The sequence below is a fragment of the Oryx dammah genome, unplaced genomic scaffold (genome assembly GCF_014754425.2).
Source record: "Oryx dammah isolate SB20612 unplaced genomic scaffold, SCBI_Odam_1.1 HiC_scaffold_22, whole genome shotgun sequence".
NCBI classification, from domain to species: Eukaryota; Metazoa; Chordata; class Mammalia; order Artiodactyla; family Bovidae; genus Oryx; species Oryx dammah.
The window spans coordinates 50,093,726-50,115,011 of record NW_024070206.1 but is presented as its reverse complement, the minus strand read 5'-3'; positions in this window follow the sequence as shown (position 1 = coordinate 50,115,011).

Here is a 21,286-nt window from a genome sequence, read left to right as displayed (position 1 = left end):
TTCGTTAATAACTCTTTTCTTAAATACACAAGACATAAAAAGTAGTAGCCTATGCACAGTGAAGACCAACCCAACACAAAAGTTGAATCTTAACAAAGAAGAAAAAGCATTTTACTTGACCCCTACATAATAAAACCATTTGTTCTCTCCCCTATCACAGTCATTCTGGGGTCATTTGCCCCATTTTATGTTTTATATATTTGTCATCACTTACCAATTTTATTTTATATATGTGCTTACTTAGTTATTCTTCGTTGTCTGTCTCTCCACACAATGTAAGAAGCATAATATCAGAGACCTTGTGTGTGTGTGTGTGTTTATAGTTATATCCTTAGTACCAAGAACTGTGCTGCAATGATCAATTAATATTTATGAGTAAAGTGTACTTGTAAGAGGAGAATCAGCAAGAAGACAGGGCCTCAGGAGATAAAACCAGGTCAGGAGAGCAGAGCAAAACTCCTGAAAAGAGAAAATAGCTGGGCACTGTAGCCTCTGTTTGGAAGATTATCTTTCTGTCTCTCTCTGTCTCTGTCTCTTTAGCTGTCTATATTTCCAAAGTTTGATGTCAGTGGTGATTTATCTTTTGTTTCTTTGTTCAAGGCTGACCCAGTTTAAAGGAGCAGTTTTTCAAACAAAAATCGTCTAGGCTCAGCAAAATTTGAAATGTTTATTAATCATCTTTCACTATTATGCAGTATTTTATATTTGAAAATGCTTAAGTGAAACACTATCAGAGAAGATTCAAGCATTCAGCTAATGGGTTAAATACTTTGGTTTCATAAAAATCCTCTCCAACCATCTCTAATGGAATATTATGATGTGGTTTTAAATCTGGGAAATATATTCATATACTCCCTATTCTGAGACAGCCTGGTTACTTCCTGACTGACCCTACAGCCTCTATAAAAACTCAATGAAATTAATGTTCTCATGGCCTGAGTTTGAACTACTGGGACTCATCATGTATCCCAAAGAGTAGATTTTAATATCAGCAAAAGCTGTACTGATATGGAACCATCTTAATCACCTTTTAATTTTCCAAGTTAACTACGGTGGTTAATAGTGTACAGCTTACTCCAAGTTCAGGCTTTCCAGGTGGCCCAATGGTAAAGAATCTGTCTGCCAATGCAGAAGATGCAAGAAATGCAGGTTTGATCCCCGGGTCAGGAAGATTTCCTGATGTAAGAAATGGCATTCCACTCCAGTATTCTACTCTGGGAAATTCCATGGAAAGAGGAGCCTGATGAGCTACAGTCCATGAGGTTGCCAAGAGTCGGACACGACTGAGCACACACACACATACCCACACCTACTCCCAAAGTTCAAAGTTAGTGCATGTCCTTTTAATGACCAGATTTACCTTTACCTCAGTCTTAACCCACCTTAAGAAGCGATGTGAATTTTGGGTTGAATCCAGTGTCTGAAATCTGGATCACAGTTGGTTCAGATATTCCAAAAGACCTGCTGCCTAGCCATTGCTAATTCCTGAAAGACTGAATTACCCAGATCAAGGGGAAAATATAGAGGAAGTTTACTTCTAAGATCCAAGGGCTCAGTTTTTAAAATATCTCTCCAATGTATTAATCTTGAGATCCTTCAGTCTTCTAGGGAACTGAGGAAGGGTAGATGTAATGATCAGTTCAGTTCAGTAGCTCAGTCATGTCCGACTCTTTGCAACCCCATGGACTGCAGCACCCCAGGCCACCCTGTTCATCACCAACTCCTGGAGTTTACTCAAACTCATGTCCATTGAGTCGGTGATGCCATCCAACCATCTCATCTCTATTGTCCCATCCACTGCCATCAATCTTTCCCAGCATCAGGGTCTTTTCAAATGTATCAGTTCTTCAAGGAGGCCAAAGTATTGGAGTTTCAGCTTCAACATCAGTCCTTCCAATGAATATTCAGAACTGATTTCCTTTAGGATGGACTGGTTGGATTTCCTTGAAGTCCAAGAGACTCTCAAAAGTCTTCTCCAACACCACAGGTAAAAAGCATCAATTCTTCAGCGTTCAGCTTTCTTTATAGTCCCACTCTCACATCAATACGTGACTACTCAAAAAATCATTGCTTTGACTAAAAGGACCTTTGTGGGCAAAGTAATGTCTCTGCTTTTCAATATGCTGTCTAGGTTGGTCATAACTTTTCTTCCAGGGAGTAAGCGTCTTTTAATTTCATGACTTTGGCCACCATCTGCAGTGATTTTGGAACCCCCCCAAAATAAAGTCTGTCACTGTTTCCCATCTATTTGCCATGAGGTGATGGGACCAGATGCCATGATCTTAGTTTTCTGAATGGTGAGTTTTAACCCAACTTTTTCACTCTCATCTTTCACTTTCATCAAGAGGCTCTTTAGTTCTTCACTTTCTACCATAAGGGTGGTGTCATCTGCATACCTGAGGTTATTGATATTTCTCCTGGCAATCTTGATTCCAGCTTGTGCTTCTTCCAGCCCAGCATTTCTCATGATGTACTCTGCATATAATTTAAATAAGCAGGGTGACAATATACAGCCTTGACATACTCCTTTCACTATTTGGAACCAGACTGTTGTTCCATGTCCAGTTCTAAGTATATATTGACTTGACAGTCTTAATTTGTTTATGTCAGTATCTCAGTGTCTGATACAGAGCATATGCTCAACAAACGATTGTTGTTAAATAGTTGAATAGTTTTTAAAATACTATTTTTTTAATGGGATGGTTCCCTCCCCCTCTCACCAACAGCTTTGTCCAATGACAAACCTATAGCCTCCCCTTCCTTCTCCTGACTGGGGCTGCTGCTGCTGCTAAGTTGCTTCAGTCATGTCTGATTCTGTGTGACCCCATAGATGGCAGCCCACCAGGCTCTGCTGTCCTTGGGATTCTCCAGGCAAGAACACTGGAGTAGGTTGCCATTTTTGTCTCCAATGCATGAAAGTGAAAAGTGAAAGTGAAGTCCCTCAGTTGTGTCCAACTCTTCACGACCCACTGGACTGCAACCTACCAGGCTTCTCAATCCACGAGATTTTCCAGGCAAAAGTACTGGAGTGGGTTGCCATTGCGTGCCTGGGGCTAGAGTTAGTAAAAAGAAAAATGCACATATGATCATGTCAGTCTTCTGATTAACTCCTTACAACAGCTCAACATTGCCCTTAGGATAAGTCAACTCCACTGTGAGCAGGCAGAGCTCTTTAACTAGACTCTGGTCTGTTCCCCAGCTTTGTCCTATTTTCACTGTTGGACAGTCTGCCCCAGATATCAGAAGCTTCTTCAATTTGCAAATCATTGTATTCTGTTCTCTATTTGTTAAAACTAAGTCCTAATTTGGATATGCTTAAGTATAATTTCTGCTGTTACAAAAATAACAGCTATAGCTGTAAATGTACATATCTTTTGACAGTTGTAACATTTTTTTTTAGGAAAAATTTTAGAAGTCAAATCAATGAACAGAAAAATATATTTTTTTACTATTTTTGATACTACTTTTCAGTTTGTTGTGGAAGATTAGTGCCGATTTATGCCCCAGCCTACTGTGCACCATGATGCTTAGTGTCTATATCACAGTCAAAAATACATATTTGGGGGCAATTTAAAAAGTTACTCCAAACCATCATTATTTTAATAAGCATTTCCATGATAATTATCTCTTCATGACTTTATCCCTTTTGTTGGTTTTTGGTCAAGTTATTAAATTAAAATAAAAGTTTAATTTTATAATTTTGTGCCTTATTATTATGGCTACTAAATTCACTAAAAACTCATTCAAGCAAAAATGGCAAAACTCCTGTTTGACACATTACATTACTTCTATGATTAATGGAATTTTTAATTAGCAAGTTGTCATTGCATGCATGTATATATATTATATATATTTAATTTTTGTGGGTATAAATTAATGTCATTTAATCAATTATTCAAAATGTATTGAGTTTATAAGTGAATAAAAGCATTAAAGATCAGTATTTGTATGCATGGGTTAGCACATTTTCAGAGGCAACTAAACGATGATCCAACTCATGAAAAGCAAATTTATTGGGCTATCAAACTGACATATGGAGAGACATATATCAGGCTTCAGATACAGTTTGATCAGGGTTTCTGCTGTGTTTCATTAACTTTGTCGCTGCTCATTTCTGTTCCTCTCCAGGCTGCCTTGCTTTGTGTTCCTAGGGTTTTATAATAAAGTACAATATGCTTTCTATTATACTTCATTCTTTTACCACATGAGAAATTTACTGTTTGTGCATATCATGTGAAGGCTATGACTCTTAGATATTCCTCTCAACAACATATCTCTCATGAGAAGAGTGAACAACATTACTGACCCTGGACTTGTACAGAAACACATCAAAAGACTTTTCCAGAAGTTTATTGACAGGTCACTTCAGTGTGTACACTTTATTTCTGTACCAGCATCATATTCCTGTTATTAAAGCCATCTCAAACTATCAAGGGTCACTTTGCATTAATGCAAACAGGAAAATAAACACTACGGGGCAGGGAATTCAACTGATAAGAAGAACCAAAGATTTTAGGTAGAGTCAAAGGGTGTTTTTCTCCACTGAGATACTTTAAATTTGAATACAAAGGTGGATCCAAAATGTCTTTAGCTCCAAGAAAATCAATTTAATTTAGTAGGAGATGAGATAAAAATTATTTTGAACAATTTGAAGAATCAAAGCCCTGGAACTATTTAATCAAAGAAACATGTTATTTTGCCTCTCATTTCTTCTGAAATATGCAGTGTATGGAAGCTTTCAAAGACTGAGGCCAGCTTCTGAAATTTCAAGTTGACAGTGCTAAATTCTTTGGGGAGGCTCAAATGTGAAGCCAATGGCAGTTGAAACATCTTCAATTTTTATTCTTATTTCATGAATTTTTGTTTTATAATTATTTAAATTTGCATTATTATGTTATCATCAAGATGACCAAAATACATCAAACATACCCTTGTCTTACCAGAGAAGATTCAAAACCATATATATATATATATATATAAAGCTATGGTTTCTAGCACAATTATAGCTATGAAAGCATACACATCAAAACAGAAATACATACAGTCATCATCGAAAGTAGCCACTTTTTAACCAGGCTTTCCCAGACAACCCAGTACCCTGGCGAGAGAGAGAGCAGAGAGTAGAGTCGCATTATTAGTCAAGCATGTTTGTCTGGAATTTTTACTTGCTGAAATTAAGGCACATCTGACCCTACTTAAAGTCCGTTGAAATATTTTTAGAAACCTTGAAAGGAAGTCTCCCATTTTTCTACCTCACTGGGATTCCCAGTTCTGTCCCTACCCTGCCCAGTGATCCCTACCCCCAGGGCTTCTGCTCTCAAAGGCTCTACAAAGATCCGCCAAAGAGCTTCTGACACTAAGAGTTCTCACAGCTTCTTTCTGATACAGTGACCCCAAGATTATGCTCATTTTCAAGGCTCATCCAGCACTTCCCAGAAAGGTGACTGGGGTGCGTGGTCACCATGGAGGTGAGATTCGAAGCCTTTTTCTTAATACACTTTCACAGTGACTGGGGCAGGCCGGGGACTATGGAAAGTGGCACACTGCCTTTTATGGTTTCTACCAGGAATTGGCAAACATACATTCCACTCACACATCACTGATAGAGTAAGTCACATACATGAGACCCCATTCTGTCACTACAAAGAGAACTGGGTGAGATCTGTAGTCACTGTAATTGCAGGGGTTTCAGCTGTCTCTTTTCTTAGGACAAATTGTTCACAGAAGATTCCTAGACCTTTCATACCAGTGGATTTTTGGTCTGTTGGCAACATTTGTCATCCAGACATTTTCAGATGTGTTGGAATCCTTGGCTAAGTGCTGTGTGTGCGTGCTAAGTCGCTTCAGTCGTGTCTGACTCTTTGTCCCCATCAAGAATACTGGAATGGGTTGTCATGCCCTCCTCTAGGAGATCTTCCTGACCCAGGGATTAAACTCTCGTCATCTCTTATGTCTCCTGAATTATCAGATGGGTTCTTTACCATTAGGAATCCTCTGGTTAAGCTCTACTGAGAATCAAATGAGAAACAAATGCTATGACATTTGTTTATTGTTTCTTTATGTCTTTGTTTTTCTATCCAGAAAACACACAATATGGTTACATTTCTCAACTTGTCCTAGTACAGAGCTCCTTCTTTCCCTGGAAATCTCTAAAAATATTTTTTGACCAGATACTTAATTTTTTTCTGACTTAATGTCCTTGTTCTAGATAACTAAAAGTAATTTGTACCCTTTCCAGAATCCCCTAGTCATACACATAAGACCATGGCATGGATATTATAGAGTTTAAGCATTCCTTCACTCCTTTGCTCAAATTACTAATTTGTTCTACAATAAACTCTTCAGAGAAATGTTTATAGGTGGTGGCTATTATAGAAATGCTGACAATAAACTGTCCTGCTGATCAGTGAGCAATGCCCTTACTCTTCCAAAGAGCTTACTACTTTCTGAACAATTATCCATGACTGAATCAATGCATGGAAAGCTTTCCTGCCTATTCTGTATTATTGAAATATAGTTCATGGTTCAGTTCAGTTCAGCCACTCAGTCGTGTCCGACTCTTTGTGAACCAATGAATTGCAGGACGCCAGGCCTCCCTGTCCATCACCATCTCCTGGAGTTCACCTAAACTCATGTCCATAGTTCATGGTTCATGAACTATGTCACCAGTTCATGGTTAAATACTTAAAAAAACTAGCTAGGAAAGAGCAGAAAATTCATTTGAAAGAAGAAAAGGTAACTGGAATTTCCCTGAAGAGATCTGGGCCCAGTTTTCTAAACACGTTGTTATAAACTGCTTTTCTCAGGGCTGCAGGTCCTTATCTTGTTGGATTTCCCTTGTAAATCACCAACATTTTTTGTCCTCTTTTTCATCTGTAGGGACTTTTTCCCAGTACATTGCAGCCAGAAGGCCAGGAGAGCAGCTGTCTCCACTAGAGAAACCTATTATTTGCCAGATGGATGGGCTTCTACCTGGATTCATTGGTTGTTTTCCCCAACACCTCAGGGTACCTTGTAGTCTTTGCAATAATTGAAGACTTGTTCCAATCTGGATCAGAGCCGGTCTACATTTTAAGAGACTTAAAATCTATTTATTTTAGGCTGTGATATTTAGGAACAGTATGTTTCTGAGTAAGCAAAAGGAATTATGGATTTACTCTGAAGTTAATGAAGGTTAGGAAATACCAAAAATTATATAAGCTTCAGGGCACAGAAAATCTGGGTTTTTGCTTGCTAAAAAGTAAATTCAGATTCTTATAATCTCAGTGGAATGTAAAATCTTCATAGTCAATTACTACTATAACAATTTTTTTGTTTTCTTCTTATATTTTATTTGAGAGCCTCTAAACTATGAAAAGAAAATCAAAATAGTGGTCATATAACAAAATCAAATAATTAAGAGTTTAAAAACAACATATTGAGTCAGTTATCTACATACAGGAGAAGGATTAGACATAAAGAATTGGTGTATAAGCAATATAATAATGGATATAAAAAACATCTGGCACATTCCTTGGCACAAAGTACACATTTAATAAATGTTTGTTGAATAGATAAATGGGTGACCAATTTGCTAAATTAGTTTTGTCAGTTTTCTGTAGTGTCTCACCTTTTTCTCAGTTTATGTAACTATGTTCCACTGATCAGTCTATCAAATAATATAAACCATCTTTGATAGAAATAAACTCCTTACTTTTTCTGAAAACAGTCACATTTATAGGCTTATAATTTAAAACTTTGATAATTGTTATAAGTAAATTCATCTCATACTAGAGAACAGACTTTAATTGAAAAACACTGGATGAAGTAACTTCTCAACCTTTACTGCTGGCACAGGTTTAATAGAAATTTATTTTTTGGAAAAAGCTTCTGTAATAGTGATAGTTTTCGGGGGGGGGGAGAAGCTTTTTATAATACTTCTAGAACTGGTAGCAATCATATTCAGTGAATTAGTTTTTGTTTAAAGTTTATCATTGGTTATATAAATAGAAATCTTAGCTCATTAAGGTGAAAGAAAAAGGAAATACATATTCTATATCTCTAATACTTCCATGAGAATGTGCATACTTATTTTTTTAATGTTTCATTAAGATATAGAGACAAGTGACCAGGGCAGATAGATACACAAATGCAGATGTTTTTTTAGAGAGTCAACATGAAAAATTTGATTAGATAAGAAATAAATGCCTGTATCCTCAAATGCTGCATGACTGCAGAAAGGAAATTTTCCAGGCATTGTTTTGAAATATATAGGGAGTTACACTGAAATTGACACTTGGAAGAATCTGAAAACCATGACAATAGTTCTGTAAAGGGATGGTAATTTGGCTATATAATTAAATTGGAATGTGTTCAGTAAGCAGATGTGTGCAAATAAAGAAACATCTAAGCTCTGGGATTGCACTTCTTGATCTTTCTTTTGTCTGCCTTTTTATGAGGACACCCCATGGCTTTCTGTTGTTGCTGTGTTTTTGTTGTTCTTCTTCTCCTCACTAAATTAGCTCCCGGCACTAACACACTCCTTAGGTTTATTCAGGAGCCTAGCAGGCTGCAAAGTTCCATTTTGTCAACAGATGGCGTAAGGAATGATTCTCCATGCTCAATGACTTCAAAACATTATGCTATCGCTGTCCCAAAGCTGATTTGAAATTATTTCCATGCTATTGTTAAATGGAAACAAACTTTTTCACATTTCAAAAGTCATTGACAATGGGACACTATTTGCAAATGACATAAACAGCAAAATATTTCTTTTTCCATGAAACAAAACCAAGAGTCAAAAAAGTGGCTTAATAAGAGAAAACACTACTAAGGGTTTCTTTCACCTACCTACCACAATATACGATTAAGTCCAGCTTCCACTCTTTATACCCCAAAAAGCAGGACTCAGATTCCCATGAAAATATGAATGGCAATCTATTCTCAGATAATTGATAGTAAGTTCTTAGTGGCAATTATTTTACTTGTATAAACTGATATAATTTCACTATATTCCACTTTAGTGGTACTATAATAGCACATGGGAGCTTGATTCAAGATACATTTGGAAATAAACATAAAAGAGAAAACTTTCTAATATAACAGAGGAGAGATACATTTAGAGCTATAAATTCCTCCTTGGAAGAAAAGCTATGACAAACAGACAGCATATTAAAAAAGAAGAGACATCACTTTACCAACACATGTTTGCATAGTCAAAGTTATGGTTTTTCCAGTAATCATGTACAGATATGGGAGTTGGACCATAAGGAAGGCTGAGAGCTGAAGAATTGATGCTTTCAAACTGTGGTGCTGGAGAAGACTCTTGAGAGTCCCTTGGACAGCAAGAAGATCAAACCAGTCAATCCTAAAGGAAATCAGCCCTGATATTCATTGGAAGGATGGATGCTAAAGCTGAAGCTCTAATGCTTTGGCCACCTGATGTGAAGAGCCAACTCACTGGAACAGACCCTGATGCTGGGGAAGATTGATGGCAAGGGGAGAAGGGGGCGACAGATGGTTGGATGGCATCACTGACTCAATGGACACGAGTTTGAACAAACTCCAGGAGATAGTGAAGGACAGGGAAGCCTGTTGTAGTGCAGTCCGCGGGGTCGCAAAGACTCAGGAATGGCTTAGCAACTGAACAACAGCAACAAAACACTTTATCATTGAATTTAAACTGTCATTTATTGATGTGAAAATGCGAGATAAACACTGACTTGTCCAAATCACTCAAGAGTACCTCAATTTCCAGTGCTCTCATGATTCATAGTTCTGGTCACAGAAGTTGATTTAGTCTTTAATATTAAGACTTATCCTGCCTCAGCCTTTCCTGGTGGGACTGAGAAAGGCATACACATAAGTACCAGGTCAACCAAAGCAACTTTTTACTAATACCTAGAGATTTGACATCAAAAGTGATTTTCTGGATTAACTCTTTATTATTTTTAGTGTGAAAAATGTTTTAACTTCTCATTGATAATTTTTATGTTGATTACATGTTGAAATGGTAATTGGGCTAAGTAGACTAAATTACTTAAGCTAATTTTCCATACTCCTTTACACTTTTCTTAATGTGATTGTTGAAAAAATTTTCATTAAATTTGTAGCTATGTTTTTATTTCTATAGCACAGCACTGGAATAGATGATTGCTTTTTTTAAACTTATTTTTGGTTTGGATTTATTTATTTAAAAAAAAATTTGTATTGGAGGTTAGTTGCTTTACAATGTTGTTAGTTTCTACTGTATGACAGAGTAAATCAACTATATGTATACATATATCCCTTGCTTTTTGGATTTCCTTCCCATTTAGATCACCACAGAGCATTGAGTCAAGTTCTCTGTGATATACAGTAGGTTGTCACTAGTTATCTCTTTTATCCTTGTAGCAAGAGTGTATAGATTTCAATTCCAGGAGTGGGATGAATTTGGATAAACCCTTTGCAGAAATCTGTTGGTGATTTTAGACTGAAAGGGTTCTTTTGCATAAATTAGGAGATTTTAGAGGCCTCCTCCTTGGAACACCTAGCATGTGGATGGGCACTTTGTTGGTGGTGGTGTTATGGGGGAATGGAAGCGCTTTTCTCTACCCAGGAGGGGAAACGAAGCGAAAAGAGTGAGAGGGAGAGACAGCGAGAGGGAAATGGAGAGCAGAGTCATGGCTGTGATGCTGTCGTGTTAATATTAGCCTCTCAATCATGTCGGACAATTTGCAACCCCAAGGACTGTAGCCTACCAGGCTCCTCAGTCTATGGGGATCCTCTAGGCAAGAACACTGGTGTGGGTAGCCATCCCCCTTCTCCAGGTGACCTTCCCTACTCAAGGATCGAACCCAGGTCTCCTGCATTATTGTAGGGAGACTTTATAAACTGATATTTTCCCATTAAAGCATCTCACTACCCCCATGCTCATCTCTGAGCTATCGCATGTAGGGTTGTAATTAACGTTGGTATTTATTTTTACTAATGCATGTGACTTTTTAAATGCTTTTGAAAGCTGTTTGATATTATTTTACAATTGTATTGAGTTCTTACTGGCAGAAATTCATTTTATGGGAAAGAATAAATAATACTGAACTCTGGAAATTTTCAACAATGTCAAGAAGAATTTTATCTGTGATATTTAAAATAATTTTCCATTATTTTCTTTCACATGATACACTCCTACACTGTATACACTATTTGCATAACAATGTGGAGTGTTTATGAATAACTTAACAAATTCATATTCTCCATCAACTCTAATGACAGCATTATTAGCTCAACCTTTAATGCATAATCACAGCAGGAGGTTTTTGAAACATTAAGTCTGTAGAACAGAAGTATAAAAATTGGCAAGAAAATCAGACAGTTCCTTTTCTGTACACAGAGCTGAGTTACTTCTCAGTACCTTATGGTCTGGTTTCCCACCTTTTCCCTTTTATTTTAGCAGTTCTATTCAATATCTGTTATATTATACTTTAAGTCAACTTCACTCTATAAATAATCAGGAAAAAGAATGGTTATAAAAGAAGATACAGATTTTCAGGAAGCAGAATATTCTACTGTCTTCCCATGTTAGGAGAAGAAGGGTACACTGCTGAATATGCTAGAATTAATCTTGCATATAACACCATGGAAAATAAACAATACAATTTAAAATAGTTTCTTAAAATGAAACTGGTAATTTATAGTGTTTTGAATGAATTGTGAAAAATTAAATCACATAATGAATACCAGGAATGGATGAATGAACACTGAAATTTTTGTTACCAGTAATGGCTGGAATCATCCTCTGATATTAGGAATGCACCATTGAAGCCTAAATGTGTGGCAAATGACTCTCTTCCAATCACAGGAAGGAAGAGAGTCCAGCAGTTTCTAGATTGTTGTGTAGGAGTTAAGGACATTTGCTGTATTGGTGGCAATTATAAAAGAAAATAAAATTGTAAATGCTTGCAATAGAAGGACTGTTTTGTTAAATAGTAAAAAAAAAAAAAAAAAAAGTTAATATAGCAAAGCCCATGTGTGAGGATCGTGGGAGTAGTTGTATTCTGATTATTAATGGTTTTTCTTTATAGGACACAGCTTTGAGTTTTGAGAATTTAACCATTTCTAAACCCAAAATATAAAAGTAGTACCAGTTTCAAATTTCTTGGAGAATCAGCTCTTAGCTCTGAGTATCATGGGAAAATCTGCAAATCAAGATCACTTTTGTGCAAGGCTTCTTAGACAGACAGCAAATTACCTTGATAAAATGTGTATCAGGGAAATATTGATAAGAAAGCAACATAACTTGACTGGATATTTTGTTATGATTTCCTAAACTTATAAATTTAGAAATAAAAAAGTTTATGATCAAATGCAATTGAAAGCTCTCATAAAGGGCCAATCGTTACTTAAATACACTAGGTCCTCCGCTGATATTTAAAAAAAAATTTTTTAATGAAGTGCACTGATAAATGACTACATAGTTGCTGTAGAAACATCAAAAGGATGAATTCCTTTTCCCCAATCTACAAGGTTATATTTGTAAAGTACAAAAATTAATAAATAATTCTACAAATTAGAGATAGAGTTTAAATACTTCATTTTCCCAAAAAGATGTTGGATTCTTCTAAGTAGAGAACAATGGGTTTATTGGGACATAACCCCGCTATAAGTCAACTTGCAATGGGTTTATTGGGACGTAACTCCTCTGGAAAAAAAAATCCAGAGAGAGTACTTAATAATTTAATGAGAATATAAGATACCTCCAATACACCTAGTTGAAAGCAAAACCTGTCCTAATTTTTAAGTTACTCTATTTGTTATTCTCCATTTAAATGTAAAATAATGTCTACAAGACTTAATTTTGCCTATTCAAAATAAATGTTTTCTTTCTTCTGGTTACACTACAAATGTTTCATAATTTTTGGCTTAGAATCCATTTCAAATGGTCTTCTAAATGGCCCAGTTCTTTCCATTTTTATTTAATTCAGATCTTGCCATCACTAAGCCAACTTGACTGTTTAGGAATAGGCTCCTTATTCAGGCTTTCCTGATTTAAGAATGATTTGGATATTTTCTACAAGAATTACGAGGTAAGACTTTTAATTTCCAGACAACTTCATTCAAATGGTGAAATCTGTGACTGGGGCTGTTGGATGACACGGACACCATGCTATAGGGTAACGACAGCCTTACTGGGAAGCCAAACAGACCAGCGGTGCTGAGAAGTGGAGGAAAGAAAAGGTCTGGCTTCTGAATTAATGATTAGGCTTTTCAATAGTTTTGATCAAATTATACCTTAGATTTGTCAGGTAAATGGTTCCTCTGATATTTGTTATTGCTATTGTTACTTCACTTGCTTAGGCTAGCTTGAGTTGGAATTCAATTATTTGCAACACTGTTTTGACTAATGCAAAATTCAAAGAGAGAGAAAATTATTAATATAATCTAAAATGACAAAATAATATTGATAAAGTGATAAGATAAATATTACCATTATCACAAAGTATGAGAAAATAATCTCATATCCAGAGATATGTAGGTTCAGGCCTCTAAACTGAGATCATCTTTCTATAAAATATATTATTATTATTGTTTGTTATTGGAATCTATAATGATGTACCAGCAGTAAGACTGTTTGAGATCTAAATTCAAGCTAACTCAGAGATGAGGATCCTTTGGGAACACAGGTGGTTATCTCTATTCAAATTTAAAGTAACCAGTGACTTTGAGAAATCTTTAAATAGTCTAAATTTGTTTGTCTACAAAATGATAGTAACAATATTTGCATCTTAGCATCATTTTAAGGACTTGATGAGCTAATAAATGCAAAAATCTCTGGCACAATTTCTGACAGCATAAGCAAAACAAAATAAATTATTATTTTCCTAACTAATGAATCAGTGTTCTATCAAATAAGATGGATCAAGTAGAAAGATTTCAGTTCTGATAGAGAGAGTGGAAAATTATCAACAAATAAGCCAGTCCTAAGGACTGGCTTCACACACTGTTGTTATAGTCATTAAGTCATATGTGACCCCATGGACTGTAGTGCACCAGGCTTCTCTGTCCATGGGATTTCCCAGGCAAGAAAACTGGAGTGGGTTGTCATTTCCTCCTCCAGGGGATGTTCCTGACCCAGGGATCATATCCACATCTCCTGCACTAGCAGGTGGATTCTTTACCACTGAGCCTCCAGGAAAGCCCAGCTTTGCACAACACAATGGGGGGTAAATAAAATAAGGCCGCCCAGGTGGCATCTAGAACAGAGTCCTGCAGAAACTCCCTGAGACTGAGGGCAGTTAGGTAAATTCTGGATCTGAATTGCTGGTTCATGAGGGTCATTAATATATTCATCTGTGTGCTGAGGAAGATCCATGCACTCTATTGAATAGAAGTCAGGGTTTTTCCTGTAGAGTTGCTCCTTAGACATAAGCATTGAGAAAGACCAGAAATGTAGACATTGAGAAAGACCAATGAAAAGCTGCCCATCACCCCCTAATGCATACACAGAAAGCCAGCACCACTGCTAAGGAAATGGACCTATTGATTTGATGTACTGTGTGAAGAGAAGACTATCAATTTTCTCTCCTGCCTCCACTCCCAGGAGAGCATTTATCCCCTAGAAATGATCTGGCTCAAGACAAACAAGAGTTAACAGCTCTAATTGGACTTTAGTTCCTATTCAAGGAAACAAAGAAAAGAAATAAAGTTGATCCTCATGACTTAACCCCCCCCTCAAAAGATCCAGATTACAAACTTCCACCATCCTCTATCGGTCACTTGAACTCAGGTCATTTTGGATACTTGAGCCCCTAGTGTCTTCCTTCCAGCAGAATGAAGCTTCCCTAAAACAAGTTTACCAGCCTCCAAAGCTGTTATGCTGGAAGTTCAAAATTACATTTCATTGGCTTCTTCATTCTTTATTCAAAAAAAGTAGTATGCTTTATCATTGTTAACTCAACAGATTTATACTGATTACAAATCTAAAATCTAATCCAGATTAAGAATGAAAAGAATCGTTTTGCTTTGCTCATTGACCATTGAAAAGTTGTCTTTAATTCATATACTAAAAAAGAAAAAAAAAATGTTTTAAATGAAAGCACTCACAACTATTTGTACTTTCCCCTTTGGAAATGTGATCATTGAAATCACAAATATCCTTAACCACAAGCTGTGACTTTTCTACTATCCAAGGTTGAGGTCCACAGCCAGGAGATAACATGTCAGGACTCTTTTTAACACTTCACTTCAAAATATAAGCTCTGGCAGGTGTAAGTCATTCCTTTGGGAGCACAGATTAACCAGACTTGGGATATTCAGAGGAAGCACAAGTTTGAGACTCGTGCTGTATTTTTTCACTGCACTTTCTGTTTGAATTTAAAAAGTCCTTATGTGGAAGAAGTTTCAACTGTTTTACTAGAAAAGTTTTTTAGATATGGCCATCTTAGCTTATTCCAAATATCTTGTAAGGGGAAATCAGTGTCACTTTCCCTTTGAGAGATGAGCTCTAAATTTGGGAAGAAATGTCATTAAAATATATAACTCTACTATTGCAATTGATTAAAATGAAAAAGCAAAATAGACATCAAACAAAGAAATGTTCTGGTGTATTCTTGAAGTGGAAATGTCAGGGGGCATTGAAAAGCCATCCCAATTATCACTGAATCCAGGATGGTCTGTCTTTATTTCACTATCAGTGGCCAAGGTAGCATGGCCAAATGTCTCAGCTTGACGGCTCAAACCATGCTCCTTAATGGGCTGGCTCTGGGTCCACTGAATTTTGTCACTTTACAGGCTATTCGGGTGTTACTTGCCATCAATTCTCTTTCTCAGTGGCTTTGCCACTCCCCTGGCCCTGTCTCTTCATCTCTCCATGCTGTACATACATACGAGTTCATCAAATCCCTATCAACTCCAGGGCAGCCCAATCTGGCACCTGAAGAGCGTGTTCAGATGCTACACCCTGAAGCTTGAAAACCTTTTAGTTAGTGCCAGAGCTCTTATTAAGCCAACCAAATTGTTCCAAATTATGTCTACCAGGGGCACAAAAAGCTAGTGGTGAGGGATCCACATGAAATTTTTGTGTGATACTGAATTTTCTGCAGTTTTACTTCACTTTTCATAAGCAATCTCTCCCACAGGCCTATAATTGTTAACCTTCCAGTCATAGATTTCACCTTGTCACCAACTTGAAAAATTTGTATGGACAAAAGGCAGTGCTGGACAGGAATAAGAGAGAATGCAAAGGTAAACCAAAGGGTTTTCAAAAAGAAAGTACTTACTTGAATATAAAACAAGAAGACCATCCCATGTTCAAGGGGAAATTATTCTGTTTTGATAATTTTTATTTTGACATTGTAGAGCTTCCCAGGTGGCTCAGTAGTAAAGAATCTACCTGCCAATGCAGGTGATGTAGGAGATGCAGGTTCGATCCCTGGGTCAAGAAGATCCCCTAGAGGAGGAAATGGCAACCCACTCACATATTCTTGCCTGGAAAATCCCATGGACACAGGAGCCTGTTGGGCTACAGTCCATAGGGTTGCAAAGAGTCAGACATGACTGAGTGAGCACACATGCAGGCACGCATGTATGTTTTCACACTGCATTTTACATTGGAAAGCTCAGCTCAGCTCAGCTCAGTTGCTCAGTCGTGTCCGACTCTGAGACCCCATGAATCGCAGCACGCCAGGCCTCCCTGTCCATCACCAACTCCTGGAGCTTACTCCAACTCATGTCCATTGAGTCAGTGATGCCATCCAGCCATCTCATCCTCTGTCGTCCCCTTCTCCTCCTGCCCCTATCTCTCCCAGCATCAGAGTCTTTTCCAATGAGTCAACTCTTCACATGAGGTGGCCAAAGTACTGGAGTTTCAGCTTTAGCATCATTCCTTCCAAAGAAATCCCAGGGCTGATCTCCTTCAGAATGGACTGGTTGGATCTCCTTGCAGTCCAAGCGACCCTCAAGAGTCTTCTCCAACACCACAGTTCAAAAGCAACAATTCTTCGGCACTCAGCCTTCTTCACAGTCCAACTCTCACATCCATACATGACCACAGGAAAAATCATAGCCTTGACTAGACGGACCTTTGTGGGCAAAGTAATGTCTCTGCTTTGCAATATACTATCTAGGTTGGTCATAACTTTTCTTCCAAGGAGAAAGCATCTTTTAATTTCATGGCTACAATCACCATCTGCAGTGATTTTTGAGCCCCCTGAAATAAAGTCTGACACTGTTCCCACTGTTTCCCCATCTATTTCCCATGAAGTGATGGGTCCAGATGTCATGATCTTCGTTTTCTGAATGTTGAGCTTTAAGCCAACTTTTTCACTCTCCACTTTCACTTTCATCAAGAGGCTTTTTAGTTCCTCTTCACTTTCTGCCATAAGGGTGGCGTCATCTGCATATCTGAGGTTATTGATATTTCTCCCGGCAATCTTGATTCCAGCTTGTGCTTCTTCCAGCCCAGTGCTTTTCATGATGTACTCTCCATATAAGTTAAATAAGCAGGGTGACAATGCTCATATGTAGGGAAAAACTAACAAGCATTATTTATTTGCTGTATATCTAAAACTTTGGTTGATGCTGTGAGTGATATAAGGTATTTATGAAATAAACACTCTGTGATAGCTCATAATCTAGTTTGGCACAGTTTTAAAATATACCAAAACTTAAAAGCGAGAATAAAACTATATTAATCCTATTCAATTTTGCATAATACAAACTATGTATACTGCATTTGCTTAGAAGAAAGATAACCAGAAACAATGAGAAAATTCCCCCAGATTCCATGGTGGTATTTAAAAGGGTCCTGAAATACTGATATAATTTAAAGAGAGGGGAGGGAAGAATTTTTAAAATGATTTTAGCCTTTTTAAGACTAGAAAACCCAATTGAGCCTGCAGTACTTTGAGAAAATAAATAAATGTTGTTTCCAGCTGTTACATTTGAGGTAACTTTTTACACAGTCAAGGAAAACTAATACACAAATGCCAGTGTCGTTACGAGTGTAGTAGACACATGATATACTACTTAGAATTTGTAATCCTTTTTGAAATTAACATATTCACTGTCATTGAGGAAATACCTTCATACAAATTTTTGTTGTCACACGTCATCTTCCCAAATAAGAGTGAATTGTGACACATTCAAGAAAATCCCATCTGTTACTTTTTTGCTGGATTTTGTATCTCAAGTAGAGTAATAATGTTTGGAACAAAGCAATCTTGAAGCATGCATATTTACAATCTATCACTTTGACTCTGAATTATATAATTTAAATGTTATTTTTTAAACCAGGTTATTTTTGTTTATTATTATTATTCTTGCTGAGTTCTTGTCATTTTCATTTAATATAGATAAATTCCCATTTTCTGATATGAAATAAAAGAGATGCTGTGTTTCTAACCTTTGATGTGTGTGTGCCAAATGTTGAAAGCTCCAGAGTCAAAAGTCCCTTTAATCACTGAGGATTTGCAAAAAGACCCACTAAAAATGTCACTGTATCTATAGAACAAACCCAGGGTTCCTAAGTATTTCATACAAATTAACTTTGGAAGCTCTTGTAGATTTCCTTGTCTAGGGAATCTGCAACCCCAATGCCTGTATAATGTATCTTTCTTACAGTTCTTAAACAGGAGATAAGATTACTCCTAGGATTGTGGTAACATTGTTGCTCATGCTTGCTGGTTATACATTCTAAATATCTTCATTTAAACTGTAGCTAATTTAACTTAATTTCTTTGATGACTAGGTTTATTATACCAGTAGGCGTCTGCATATTGGTCTATAAATAGCCAGCATCACAATTCTTAACAGAAATGAGAATCTCTTTCTCCCAGTCCTCTGAAATCTTTCGCAGAACTGCAGCGATTCCATTTGTCCAATACTTAGTAAGAAGAGCGCCAGGAAGAAGACATAGATTTCTACTGAGTCTAGTTGTTTTTCTTTTTCCAGATCTTTCAGTCTAAGCTGAACATATACACTAAGGAATTTCTGTGCTTAAATGCAATACTTAAGTGAAAATGAAAAGTTATAAACATTTTAAAAAGAACATCTGTCCTATGCATACAGGGAAATAAATCTCCCACTTTTGGGTATAATGAAAACTCTGACATTCATAATCAGAACATGCTGGATTTGAATTCCAGCTTCCTCAGTGAACTGTGTGATCTTGAACTAGAATTTTACACTTTTTGATTCTCAGTTTCTCAGTGCCCAGACGCAACTACTAATAATTTATGCTTAAAAAATAAGCATTACTTGTCTGCATTTGCTTTAAATTTGCAGGTGGGATTTGCCTTAGTCCTAGCCTCAATAAAGTCATATGATTTAGCACCTCATCCCTCTTGTGTTATTGTGTTACAGAGAACAGATTTATAATGTTCAAGGTATAGACACATGGCTAATGATATTAGAAAAGAAAAGTGAACGGAATTCCTAGATAGAGAGGCATTGGGAAAGTAGTAACAATTGCACTGAAATCTTACGTTTCAAATACCCAATTGATATCTTAGAAGATACACGACCTTGGATGCATTGTTAATTTTTTTGGAAATCATCTTCCTTGTTTTAAAGAAGGTGGAATGTGATGGTGAATGGAAAATCTATTTGAAAAGCAGAAGCCAAATACAAATCTAAGACCTAATTTTAGTTGCTGATAACATTATCTGCTAAATTTAGTTCAGTTCAGTTCAGTCACTCAGTCATGTCCAACTCTTTGTGACCCCATGGACTGCATGGGGGTCTGCAGTCCCCCCATGGACTGCACGCCAGGACTCCCTGTCCATCACCAACTCCTGGAGTCCACTCAAACTCATGTCCATCGAGTCAATGATGCCATCCAGCCATCTCATCCTCTGTCGTCCTCTTCTCCCGCCACCAATCTTTCCCAGGATCAGGGTCTTTTCAAATAAGTCAGCTCTTCACATGAGGTGGCCAAAGTATTGGAGTTTCAGCTTCAATATCAGTCCTTCCAAAGTACACCCAGGACTGATCTCCTTTAGGATGGACTGGTTGGATCTACTTGCAGTCCAAGGGACTCTCAAGAGTCTTCTCCAACACCACAGTTCAAAAGCATCAATTCTTCAATGCTCAGCTTTCTTAAGTTGTTCAGTAATAATTCTATCACATGCAACTTCTTTTAAGTTTTACTAACCTTGGTTGTTGGTATACTGCTGTCCAATATTCCTGTTCTTCAATAATTCCCTGTTGAATTATAAGAGCACAGGGTGTGCGAGGGGGCTGCCCAAAGAGGAGCCACAGTTCATGGTCTTTGCAGCTGCCCAGGTCTATACTCTTACTCCCTGCTCATGGAATGAGAACAGAAGCCATATGCTTGGTCCTGGGCCAAGATAGTTAAGAAACATTTCCTTAATGAATAATATATGCAGTTAACAAATATGTATTCCCTGCCTTGATGAAAAAGTGACACAAATAATATGTAGCTATTCATGTGAAAAGATCTAAGAAGAAAAAGCCATCCCGTGTGTTAGGCCACAGGGGAAAGTCTTATAAAAGGGGGCCTGTGAAATCTTCTCTAATGAAGGATGAATAACTTGTACAAGCAAGAGACAGATGGGGCTTGGAAAAGTGCTGGCTGATGAGAGGAAATGTTTGCAAAAAAGCTCTCAGGCATGAAGGAGGCTGGTGAGACACATTAGCCAAGGCAAGGCCAATATGCCTAGGACAGAAAAAAGTGAAGTGGGAAAGAGTGAGGCAGTAACTGTAGTAACAACCATTATGCTGATTGCTTAATTATTATTTATTTTTATAAAGTAAGGCTAGTGAGCACCATTGTAACATTCTTTTGCTTTTAATATTCTTTCTATGCTTCCATAAATGTATGAGTGACAGCAGAAAAAGAAACTTGGTAGCAAAACTATGAGTTTGTATAAATACACAAATAAGTATACACATATTACAATTGTGTGCCTATGTGTGTGCTGATCTTCAAATTTAACCGGTTTAAGGAATTTGAATTGAAACATAACCACTTTGCAAAAAAGCTCATGATGAGTAAATGTTAAATTTGTAATGAAAGAGAACTATAGAGAAAATGACTAATAGAGAGAGAAGCCGATAATTTTCTCCCAATGAGAATTTGCTAGTCTTTTTATTAGATATAAACAAAATCAGTTAGTAAAAAAAACATAATTAGGTATTTTTATAGAATCCTCTGAATACCAGTGGCAGTTTTTAAGTCAGTGGTTCTGTATTTCACTAACATTGCTCTTATTTTAAAATCCCAGATGACCTGGATACACCTTTATCTCCTAGCTGAGTCCCATGAAAAGATGTTGAAATAAAACCTGCTCAATTCTTGGACTGTTGAGTC